At 36.7% G+C, this 13,036-nt stretch overlaps 1 protein-coding gene and 1 non-coding gene across 2 annotated transcripts in view; both read left to right on the top strand.

Annotated features, from left to right (window-relative positions):
- LOC109400406 (polypyrimidine tract-binding protein 2) overlaps nucleotides 1-13,036 on the top strand; it is a 1,522,650-nt gene that overhangs the window by 8,212 nt on the left and 1,501,402 nt on the right. The gene's annotated exons all lie outside the window — the stretch shown is intronic.
- Nucleotides 9,351-9,422, top strand: Trnaq-cug (transfer RNA glutamine (anticodon CUG)). Its single transcript has one exon. It is a non-coding gene; the product is annotated as a tRNA-Gln (tRNA).

Here is a 13,036-nt window from a genome sequence, read left to right as displayed (position 1 = left end):
CTGCATCACAATCAAATGTCGTCGTTCGTCGTAGAGACTCCTATAAAAGCCCAACCTATTGTTATAAACATCCAACGTACTCATATGCAATGCATAGAAGTACCCATATAGACACAGACAGGTTACTGTATTCTGATGCTTCCATAATATATCCACCAATTATTGAAATTAGCGTGACGGCTGAAGGGGTTTTTGATTCCGATAGGCATTGCTAAGTTAGGTTCAATAAGGTAATTAATTATAATTGATGGCTTTTAATAATTCATCGATCGATAACCTGGTATCACCAGGTTAGGTAGGTAGTATTCATGATAGGTAATACGAATTTGAAAGCGCGGTGGAAGTCTGTTGGCGAAATAGAATAAAGTGTTCAGGAAACTAAGAGTATTTAATTTGAAAAACCCTAATCAATCCACCTAGCGGTGATGGCGCCTTTCTCGTGCCTTCGAAAACACATTTCAACAAAACTCAAGTGACATAAGTACACAAATTGAAAGTCAAGTGACATGTTGATGAATATCGCGCTTTCACATGTTAAACAAAAATCTATTACATGCCACCAGAAATAATATCGTTTATGTAGCTTTGATGTTTGAGCCTCAAACTCTCAAGGACATATATGAGCGAATCCAAAGATAGCTGTCACAATGGCTGCCTTGCAAATACCGAAAACACGGATCTCGTCATCTAAATAACAAACAGAGCTGGTGAAGCAATGAGTAGCCTTCAGGTATCAGAAGGCCGGCTCCAGAGGCACGTTATCCTCCATTTGGGACATTTGTGCCATTAACCATTTCACCTTAAGAAAAAGCCGCTATCTTGGGTATTCTGGTCACCATTTTTTGGAGTCCAGAATTCGTCCCTATATCAAATAAACCCATATGACATGGATTTAGAGCTTAAAACGCCATTAAACAGTCACCATCTTGAATTTGGAGTCGCCACCTTGGTACTTGGGCCACAATTTTGTATATTTCGGTCGCCATTTTTGGACTCCAGACATTTACCTCATACAAAATATACGCTTTTTGCATGGTATTAGGACCTAAAACTCCGTTATACAGCCGCCATCTTGAATTTGGAGGCGCCATTTTGTATTTTAGACCGCTATCTTGGATATTTAGGTTGCCATTTTTGGACTCCGGACACCTTCCCCATACAAATGATAACTATATTGCATGGTTTTAGAGCCAAAAACTTCACTTTACAACCGCCATTTTGAATTCGGAGCTGCCATCTTGGATTTTATACCGCCATTTTGGATATTCTGGTCTCCATTTTGGACTCCAGACATCTTCTTCATACCAAATGTAAATATGACATGGTTTTAGGGCTTAAAACTTCTTTAAACAGCCACCATCTTGAATTTGAAGCCGCCATCTTGAATTTTAGAACGCCATCTTGAAAATTCAGGTCACCATTTTTGGACTCCGGTCCGGACATCTTCTCCATGTAAAATATACCCTTATTGCATGGTGTTAGGGCCTAAAACTCCACTAAACAGCCGTCATCATGAAATTAGAGCCGCCATCTTGGATTTTGACCCGCAATCTAGGGTATTCAGATCGCCATTTATGGACTCCAGACATCTTCCCCATACAAATTATAACCATGTTGCGTGGTTTTAGGGCCTAAAACTCCATTGAACAGCCGCCATCTTGAAATTGGAGGCACCATCTTGGATTTTAGACCGCCATCTCGGATATTCTGGTTGCCATTATTGGACTCCAAACATCTTCCCCATACAAAATATGCCCATATTGCATGGTTTAGGGCTTAAAACTCCATTATACAACCGCCATCTTGAATTTGGAGCCGCCATTTTGGATTTTAGACCGCCATCTTGAATTTTAGACCGACATCGTAGAATTTTCTCTCTCCTGTGTTGATATGCGCACAAAATTTGTCAACCATGCTGAAGGTTACAAAAATCGCCGCAGTTTGATGTGTCGCATGATGGGGCTTGGTTCAGCTTTATACAGGGTGTTAGGTTCATGAGTGCAAACTTTTTAAAGGATGATAGAGGACCATAAATGGTGAAAAAAATTGTTCTACGCATATGGTCAAATCTCAACCGTTACGTAGTTATTGAACTTCCCATGTTTTTGACTCTTATTGCCTTAACTGGCTATAACTTGAAAATGGTCAAACTTACTGCAGGTTTTTTACCCTTATTCGTAAGATTATCGAATTTTCTATCAAGTGGCATCTTTGACTCGATTGGTTTAGTTAAAAAACTAAGTTTTCTAAAGCAAAATAGTTAAGAATAGTGTGTTTAAATTTGATTTTGTCAATTATCTTTGAAATATGCATAATAAAATAAAATTCTTTCTTCGGCAAAGTTGTGGCCCCTGTTTCACTCTACAATTCGTTCTTTGATACCAAACTTATAGCTCTTACCGTTTTCTTGCAATTTTGATTTAAATGTGCGGCACAGTGCGCAAAAAAGTGCTTACCATGACAGTTGCAAATTTATGGTCTGAAATACGATGTTTAAATCAAAATTGCAAGAAAACGATAAGAGATAGAAGTTTGATGTCAAAGAACGAATTGTAGAGTGAAACAGGGGCCGCAACTTTGCCAAAGAAAGAATTTTAATTTATTACGCATTTTTCAAAGATAACTGACAGAAACAAATTAAAACACACTTATTTTGAGCTGTTTGCTCTAGAAAACTTCGTTATTTAACTAAACCAATCGGTTCAAAGATGCCATTTGATAGAAAATTCAATAATCTTTCGAATAAGAGTAAAAAAATACTGCAATAAGTTTGACCATTTTCAAGTTATAGCCAGTTAAGGCAATAAGAGTCATGTTTTTGATGGGAAGTTCAATAACTACGTAACGGTTGAGATTTGACCATATGCGTAGAACAATTTTTTTCTCCATTTATGGTCCTTTATCACCCTTTAAAAAGTTTGCACTCAGGAATCAAACACCCTGTATGTGGCCAGTTCTACCGGTGCTGGTCCGGATCACTCAAATGGCCATAACTCCGAAACGCCTTGACTGATCCGGACCATTTTTAATAGCAAACAATGCGGTAAAATTCCGGTTCGATTCGAGCTATAATCCGAAAAATCGGCCAATGGGAAGTGTCTTAAAAGTGAGTGACCTTTTTGTACACAGACATTCATACGCCCACACATACATACACACACATACAGACATCACCTCAATTCGTCTAACTGAGTTGATTGGTATATGGGTCATTCCGCGCCAAGTGACCGACCGCTTGCAATCGACCATCACGGATTTGAACCAAATTTGCCTGAAACATTTGTTTAGATGATAAAAGAAAAATCCAAATTTTGGTGCCGATCGGATCACCCCTCGGCCCGTGGCAGCACCCCTCGTTTTGGCCGATATGAAAATTATTCTCTTTCTTTTATTTTTATCATTGAAACGATTGCAAATACACATTTTCGGTTTTTTTTAAAGGAAATCGTTCAGGGAATCCAGAAAAAAATATTATTTTGTTGATACAGTGTTGCCAGATATCATATTTTTCAATTTTAAAACTAAAAATCGATTTTTTTCAAAATACGTATATTTTGATTTTAAAAATTTTGATTCCATCGTGTTTATCAGACGTTTTTCGATCGAAAAAGCTTAAATCCCCAAGGTAATTTGCGTCGTTCCTGAGATATAGCGTTTTTAAGAAAAAATATTCATTTTTTATATTCATATAAAGCAGCGTTTCTCAAACTATGGGTCGCGACCCACTGGTGGGTCGCAGGGTGATTTTTGGTGGGTCGCGAAGTCTTTATTTAATGATGTCGAATGTTATTACTAACCATTTTCTTTCCCTTGGAGAAGAAATTCTAGAATTTCGATTGCTCCTTAATTCTATTCAAAATTTTGTATTATTATTTATGTTATATTGTCTTATCTGGAGTATTGTATTTTCGGTTGGAATCAAAACAGACATTCAATCAAACATGATTTAAAAACGTCGCGGATTGAGTCGCGTCGCGACTTGATTGTGTGACGTCCGGTTTGGTGGCGGCCCGACAATATATGTGTCCGCGTTCTGAAATCAATTCTAACACTATGAGTTTTCAATCAGATGTTTTATGATTAGGGTCAAATTTTAGATTTTACTTGTGTTGAGTTCAAGCTGTGACTTGCAGTTAGCATTTTCTGTTAGACTTACACGCCAGTTTCAGCAGTTAAAAATATAGAAATAAAAAAATTAGCAAATAAATTTACCAAACTTCGTCAAGAAACCTTATCTCTATCGAACTTCAGTAAAGCTAAACTTCTGTGAAATGCAGATGTATGTCGATGATTTGAACTTAACCGGAACAACTGAAAAGTGATTTCAATAAAAATGAAAATTAAATCAGTGTGTATAAAGATATTAAAAATTTCATGAGGACTCATCTGACAATAGTTCTAAAAACTACTTGATGATCACCCACTCGTTGTGAATATGTACAGCATGTTAGCAGAAGCATAAAATTACCAGTACATCTGGAGCGAGACTGGTTAAATATATCAGAAAATTGGAATCTTATCTCAAATTTTTAAGACTAGTAGTAAACTGATGCAGATTGCAAAAAAATACTCATTTTATAAATTTTCGGGCTGGTGGGTCGTCAAATACTTTGAAAATCAAAGATGGGTCGCAAGCTGAAAAAGTTTGAGAACCCCTGATATAAAGTATGATATAAAATCAGGTGCAGTTTATAAATTTCGTAAAAAAACATTATTCGATGCCAGACGTTTTGTGCTGATTTGAACAATATCGAGTATAAAAAGGATTTAAAAAATTGTGACAGTGTTGTTGGTAAACTTTTTTATTATAACATGAAACCTAACCTTCAAGTGTTTGACAATGAACAGGTTATTCTGAAAAATCGCACCATGTGTGCTGCAAGATGTGTGAGCAAGATAAAAACAATACACATCTTCTCTAACGACATTGTTGTTGACCTTTTCTTCACAGACAAACAGACGTAACACCTAGAATAATTTTCCAACTGGTGGAAATGTTTCACGATACACTGCATTGTGCAATATCGTCAACAGAAGCCACTAGTGTGAAACGCCAAACGCTTAGAAAAAAGATGCACGCACCTCTGGCTGTGAAAGCTACAACTATAAAGGTTTAAAAAAATCGTTAACCCTTATGTGGCCGACAGGGTACCCGGGTACCCAGCGTCTATTTAAAAAGCACGATGTAGAAAAAAGCAAAAAGTTTGTCGGACACATAACGGTTAAAACCGTGGCCGATGGAAATTTCTCCAATTTTACGTCTGTTTGTCTGTGTTTTCTTGTTTATGGTCCTATCTGACAAAATGACTCGATAATTGGCAGTTATTGTTGGTTTGATAGTTAGCAATTAAAAATGGTTTATTGGAAAAGATGAAAATAAATTGTTAAAATATAAAATGTATCTATTGTGAAATTCATTTCAATTGTCATTGTATTCATTTCAACGATGTTGTAGATGGAAGTGTTGCTACACATGTCATTTTTATTGTAAACATCTTATTTACACGAAAGCTTTCGTAAAAAGATAACACAAAATAAAAACAAATTTTATTATTATTATTATTTATTAAAGACACTTTACCACGTTTGGTAGTGGCATTCGTGTCTGATAAAAACAAATGATTTCTGTTTTTTTTTATACATATCGAGCACATTTAGCAACACTGCATGAGTATGATCATAGATGGCAACACAATTCATGATTGCTACTCCATGGTTAATCGCAGCGAATGATTGTCGCTTAAGTTTGTGTGATTGCTTGTCAGCGACGAGAGCAGCCACTTCGATCACTCACCAGCATTCTTCACCATTCGCCATGCATTCATTCGCTTGCGATCAAAACGGCAACGAATATCCATGTCAAGCAACTTGCGCATGACTTCCCACAAAAAGGAGTGAATATGAATGGAGTAAGGCGAATATACCGATCCTTAATATGATACTATACATTCTCGATCTGGGAGTCACCTATAAATTGATCGAACAATCGATTTGATTTATCGGAATTAACCTTCGCGTACGATCGATCTCTTTTCCATGCAAAAAAAAGCCTAAGAAAAGTAGTTATCACCCCTCTAGGGAGCAAACGCCACTAATCCATTTCACTCAGAAATTTGAGTTCATTCTTCGCCACGAAGAACAAACAAAAACTCATACCATATGCAATCACATCAATAGACAACACAATACTCAACACTGTTCTTCACTTCTCTGACCGGGACAATAAAGGACATGATCTATTATTCTGCGATCCCCTCATAGGGGTGATGCATTCACAGTAAGAGTAAATGCAATACTAAGCATCCAGCACCTATTGTTTGCGTTTCCGCGAAATACTAGCATACTTGGCAACACTGCCGTAAAAATCAATCAAAAGATAGTTTTACAGGGATTTTTATAAGGAGTTGAACCTTTGAATATTAAATAAAAATACTGAAGTCTGAGCTACCAGTTGCGCGACGATGCGTAGTATCTAATATTATCTAATTCCAAAGGATATCATAATTCATATTTTATCATATTCCATATTTTCAGGTTCAGCTTCTGAAATTAGCTGTGGGTCATTGAATGTAGTTATATCGAAGTGACATTTTCAGCACTGTTTAAATGTTTTCCTGAATATATTTTACGTCAATGTTGCCAAATGTACTAAACCTAAATAAAAATAATTCTTTTGGCTTGTTAATTAGATTTTATACTAAAGTTCTAGTAAAATTACGATTTCTACAATAAATATTACATATTCGGCAGCACTTCCATTCAGATAATGTTAAAATATATGCAATTTGTTTAGAATTGATGATCTCAATAGATACATTTTTTTTAGTTCACCAGGTTATGCTAGTCCATTACGATAGACTCATAATTGATGAACTGGCAACACTGTCAAATTTTTTAATCCTTATTATACTTGATATTGTTCAAATCAACACAAAACGTCTTTATATGGCATCGAACAATGTTTTTTTTTTGCGAAATTTATTAACTGCACCTGATTTTATGAGATACTTTATATGAAAAAAATAAATATTTTTTCTTAAAAACGCTATATCTCAGGAACGACGCAAATTACCTTGGGAAGTTCAGCTTCTTCGATCGAAAAACGTGATAAACACGATGGAATCAAAATTTTTAAAATCAAAATATACGTATTTTAAGAAAAATCGATTTTTAGTTTTAAAATTGAAAAATATGATATCTGGCAACACTGTATCAAAAAATAATATTTTTTCTGGATTCCCTGAACAATTTCCTTTAAAAAAGCCGAAGATCGACAATGTGTATGTGCAATCGTTTCAATGATAAAAATAAAAGAAAGAGAGGATAATTTTCATATCGGCCAAAACGAGGGGTGCTGCCACGGGCCGAGGGGTGATCCGATCGGCACCAAAATTTGGATTTTTTCTTTTACCATCTAAACAAATGTTTCAACCAAATTTGGTTCAAATCCGTGATGGTCGGTTGCAAGTTTTCACATTTTCTCGGTCACTTCACAATGACCCATATGTGACTTGACCCGCCGAGCCTCATTTCGTTTTTTGAGTGAATATATAGCCTTTCAGTACACTTTTTTTGTACGAGAAAGGCAAAAAGAACTAGATCTCAATTCTTGCAAATCAAACCGTCAAATAGTCATGTAAATCGATCAATCTGTCAAAAAGTCAGTTTGTACTTGTCATTACATCCAGAAGTCATCTCGTTAACTTTATCGCCCATGGTTCACTCGCTCTACCAATTAAGGCACTGTCACCTGAGCATCGACGAAATCCGGATCCCAAGCCGAGTGCAATGAAAATCGCAGCATGTGACCACATTCCCAACAAGCCAAAACCAAACCATACCCAAAACCCAAACCCAGATTCAGATTCAGAGCCCCAATCGGTCTGGTTGATCTTGTTACGGCGCGTGGTGTTCAAACAGATTGGAAATTAATTTATCCACATGCGAACAGGTTGCCACTGCCGCTATGCAACAGCCTCTCTGGGCCGCTACCGGGGCTGACCTTCGGTTCTGATGAACGAACAAATGTCCGGTGACCGTTGCATTCAGGAGTTCATTTTCCCAATCTCGAATGCCTCCCCCCGGAGACTGCAGCCGGAGGGTACATTTGCATTCGACGGACTGGGCCGGGCCCTTCCCTAGTTGTCAACGCCATCATCGCATCGGCATCATCATCAGCAGCAGCACCGCCTCGAGCAAGTTGCATTGCAGCGGTTCCCAAGTGTGCGTTCCAATCCACACTACACTGCTAACAAAATTTTGATGGGAATTGTTTATTTAACCTTCCCACTCTCAATGCATAACCACTGGGAAAGCTGCGCATTCGCTTATCACTCAACTATAGAAGTGCATTTGGAGTCAAGCAGAGCAAACCTGATGTGGAAACGACTGTTTACATCGATTACAGCGAAAAAGAGCGCACGTTTTTGGCTAGTCCTCTTCTTCGTAGAAACCAGACCTTGAGAGGGCCAAACACTGAAAAAACTTCCCAACCCTCCTCAAAATTATACCCGCCAATGCAATGCGATGCGACGCTGCCCTTTCGGTCGACGGAATTTGCTAAAAAGCGCCAAAATTAAATTATGGCCAGAAATCGGTTCGGAAAATGGTCAGCAGCACTTGTGGTTGTGTCAATGACGACGAATGTTGTAGAAGGGCCGCAGGACGGCGACGGTCACTCTTCATGAATCGACCGACGGATGACCTGTGTTCAATATGTAGAACGTTATGCCAACAACGACAGGCAGTGTAATTGCCAGCGCACACACTCACCCACTGTGAATATTCACACGGGTGAGGGAGTTTTACCGGGGTTAAAATTAGGCGCACAATGAACGAATGATTACTGACGAACGGTGTTCGTCATACCTACTTCCAACGTGCGATTTCTGCCAGAATCAAACGGTGAGCTAGCAATCGTTTCTGCAAAGATATGCCAGGAGGCTGGAAAGATTGCACTGGGCTCGGAACGATGAGCTTTTGTAGGATTTACTCCGTAATTTCTGTGCAGCGAAAAAAACAAACAGGTGCCAGCCAATAATTTCACTAGCTGTGTAACCAAGTGCCGGACGAAGTAAACGAAAGAGATGCCACTTCTCTCTTCGGCGTCTAGACCTTTACCGCTTGTAGTAACGCTGTTGTGTGATGTTTTCGGCTTTTTAAATGATACTGTCTTCGCACAGGCTATTTTAATTATGAGCACGTGGTCCCTTGGTTGAAAAGAAATTTTGTTTCAGAATCAGATTACGTATCAAAAACATGATAGGTAGATATGATGCATCTACCACATGTGGTACATATGTCAGATGTAAATCGCACAAAGAGATTTTTGGTGTTCTACTTTACCAACTGGTTCCATGGTGTAATGGTTAGCACTTTGGACTCTGAATCCAACGATCCGAGTTCAAATCTCGGTGGAACCTGCGCGGTGTTTTTTTTTTGCTCTAAAAATGCTCTAGAGATTTTTTTTATGGCAATCGATAATCAAATGTATTAGACACATTCTACCGTGACGTTACAACGTTTTGGCGCATTCGTAGCCAGAGTTTCCACTATAACTCATGAAAATGATTGTAAACCTCAACATTTGTTTTCATATTCGGATTCCTTGTACAATTTCTGATATATTTGACCTATTGAACATTTAGTTTTCATTAGAAAAACGTGTTTAGAATGCGTATTTGTAGCGTGACGTTACAACGCGCTAGAATCCGACCCTCTTTACCGCCACAGTGTTCGAAATCGATGATTTTGCGATCAAAATTTAATAACTTTATTTTAGGTTGGTTCTAGAGGTTTGGCGTGTTCTACAAAGTTTTTCTGCATGTTAAAAGGCGTCTTTTGATAAAATGTAATAAATTATTAATCCCCCTAGAAGTGAGATAAAAAAATTATTTTTTCGAAATATTTTTTTAGAGGTTTGACGTCTTCGGCAAAGTTGTAGCCCATAATAGGAGAACAAAAATCGTAGAACATGTCAAAGCTCCACCTCTTACGGTTTTCGAGATATGGAGCGTTTTGTGCGAAGTACCCCTAAAACTAGTTTTTTTCAGTGTAGCTTCAACAGATAAAATCCTACAGTTTTGTGACCTTCTACAAACTTGTTCAGGACGTTGAATTACACATTTTTTCCGAAGATATCAAGTCATTTTATCCTTAAACGAAAAAGTTATAGGCAAATTTATCATATTTTAAGGTGTACTTTCACTTAAGTAACTATTTAAGGGCGCAAAATGGCGCAGATGGCTCAGTCGGTAGTTGAAAGATTAGACTTTTTACTATCACTTGAGGGTGGAAACCCTCGTGGGCAATAGTGGGAAAGGTGGTTTAAATACATGACAAAAACTTATTATTTTGCCTGTAATACAAGAAAAATAAATAAAAAATAATAATTAAGAAGCCCATAGTAATTTTTACTGAACTGTGTTTCTTCCGGCAATATTTTACAATGTTTTTGCAAAAACCAGTGAGTTTTTATCACTAAAAATTAAAACATCAGAACAAAATATTGTTCCCGAGAGTTATAACTAAAGCTAGTTCTAAATAAAAGTATTGAACTTATGACAACATATCTATGCCCAAACGAATGACTGCCTACCCAATATTCATAAAATTGATTGGCTACGGTGGTTTAAATATCAAATGCGTTTTGATAAATACCTTCGCAGTTCTTATTAAGGTAGTTGTAATTTTACATTCTTCAATACATATTTTGACGATTTCCTGGTGAAAGTAGAGTAAATCTTTTATATCAAATGATCAATTTGATATAACATTTTATTTTCAACCCGATTTTTGTGAAAAGTACTGTTAAAAATATGAAAAATACTTCATTTAACTCATGATGCAGACGATGGGACGTCAAAACATGTAATTGGTTAACGTCAAGAGATTAAAAATAATGTTTGAAATAAAAAAAAACTATCGCATTATTTCTCGGCACACCCTGTATTTTATTGATTTATATCTGATATATTTCAATTGCTTCCCAGTTGTAAGTCAAACTCGTGGATTACCGAAAAAGCTGTTAATCGGACGAATCAAAACTTCTCCTGATATTTTCCGATACTGATTCTGTAGTTGAAAAATCAAACAAAAAATATAAATATAAATACATGAAAAAATCTACTCTGTGTTTTGATGCACATCTTGAACTGTTTAATATTTCCTTCTTCCTATTTCTAGCGCTTCATAATTTGAATATTGCCCAAAAAAAAACTTCAAACAGGTAATTTTAAAGTAACTTTATCAGAAATTGCCTGACCATCTGATAGTAAACAATATGAATTCAAAATCATGAATAAAATATTCTGTTTGGTAAAAACAATACACCTTTGGTGTAAAGTGTCGCCAAGAAGTACTATATGAACTAAGAAGTACTATATGAGGATCTTCTACCACTTACTGGATGTGGCAGTTGTAAATGCTTGGCTATTATAGGCGCCATATGAAGCAAACGGATAAAGAGCGTATGACTTTACTTAACTTCCGAATAGATATTGCTAACAGCTTGATTCCATATGGGAAGAACATAGTAAGGCGCAGAGGACGACCTGCAAACAAACCTACAGCGGTACCGTCGTTGGGGGTGAGAATGGGTCAAAAAAGGATACTCAAAGATTGTTTGTTAAATAACAAATGCAATTGAAGTCGGAATAACTTTTTATTTGGTATGTATACTCTTCTATGTGGTATTGATAGTTTAGCAAGAAAGTATTACATTATATGAATTGCTTACTAAACTACAAATTATTGAAAATTGACCCAATCTCACCCCTTAGAGGGGGTGAGAATGGGTCAAAGTATTCGAAATCGCCTATCAATGAATATAAGTTAATTTTATTGATCATATCTAGTAAGCCTACTTACAAAACAATATAACCATGACTAAAAAAAACTTTTGTAATTTTAAAAGATGATTAATCCACCTAAAAGGGCTAATACAACCGAAAAAATTGTTTAAGTTTGATAAAATAACGTTTGTATGTTGTATCGCCATTTTTAGCCACCATAATCATCCTCATTTAAAGTTTCAACCTCCATGAGAGGAGGGGGGGATTACAATGAGGGAGAGACGCATTGAAAGATTGCATGAGAAATGTTTAATCAAACCAAAATTCGACGTTCATTCACTTTCCGACATTGTACTATGTTACCGGTTTTTCCATGTATTTCCTAAATCCCACTACTGTCTGGTAATTTCAGAATATTTCCTTAAAATTTCAAAAATGATTGGAGAAGAAGAACTTTTTTAAGTCTATTTTGTGAGCTTACGATATTGCAGTACACAAAACGTTAGATGATGATTAGAGGAGCTGTCCATGTCCATGTTTATTGTTATAAATGATTTTAGGCACTAAACGTATGAACACACTCGCTTGACACTTCTGCGACATATTTTTTTTTTTAAAAAGCGTACTTTTATGAAGATACGGTAAACATGGCACCACTCTAACACCAAAGGGGACTGAATAACAAGCTGAATTTTTAGTTAAGGTTATGTACACTCGATAACTTGCTTGACCCAATCTCACCCCCATTTTTAATATTTAGACATAGGGTCGAAAATATTGAATTTTTATATAAAAAGTGCATTGACAGCCCACTTTTTTCGTTGCATCAACCAGGTAATACCTACAGCTAACTACTTATAAGAAAATTTATGGTTAGGTGCTTGTGTGAAACATTGCGAAGGAGAAATTTTTTCAGAGTGATTTACTAGTACTTTCATCATATAAGTTTAACCACAATTTGAACAAAAAACGATTATTGCTAAACATCTTTTTCTGCATCATGACGTGTAAAAACATCTCCTCTTTAAAATAATATAAAGTTTTCAATATAAATTAGCCATAGTTGATGAGCTATTTCAAATTTTATGTTTCTCCGTTTTGACCCAATCTCACCCCCCAGACCCATTGTCACCCCCATCGACGGTACGTCAGAGAATGGTAGCGCCTGTTGGGTCATCACTTGAGGCACGCTTCGATGGAGTAGGACATTGGCCAGTAGAAGACCGAAGAGCGCGCTGTCTACA

This window comes from Aedes albopictus, chromosome 1 (genome assembly GCF_035046485.1).
Source record: "Aedes albopictus strain Foshan chromosome 1, AalbF5, whole genome shotgun sequence".
Taxonomy (NCBI): Eukaryota; Metazoa; Arthropoda; class Insecta; order Diptera; family Culicidae; genus Aedes; species Aedes albopictus.
Note: the sequence above shows the minus strand (reverse complement) of the source record. Positions and strands in the feature narration are given on the sequence as shown.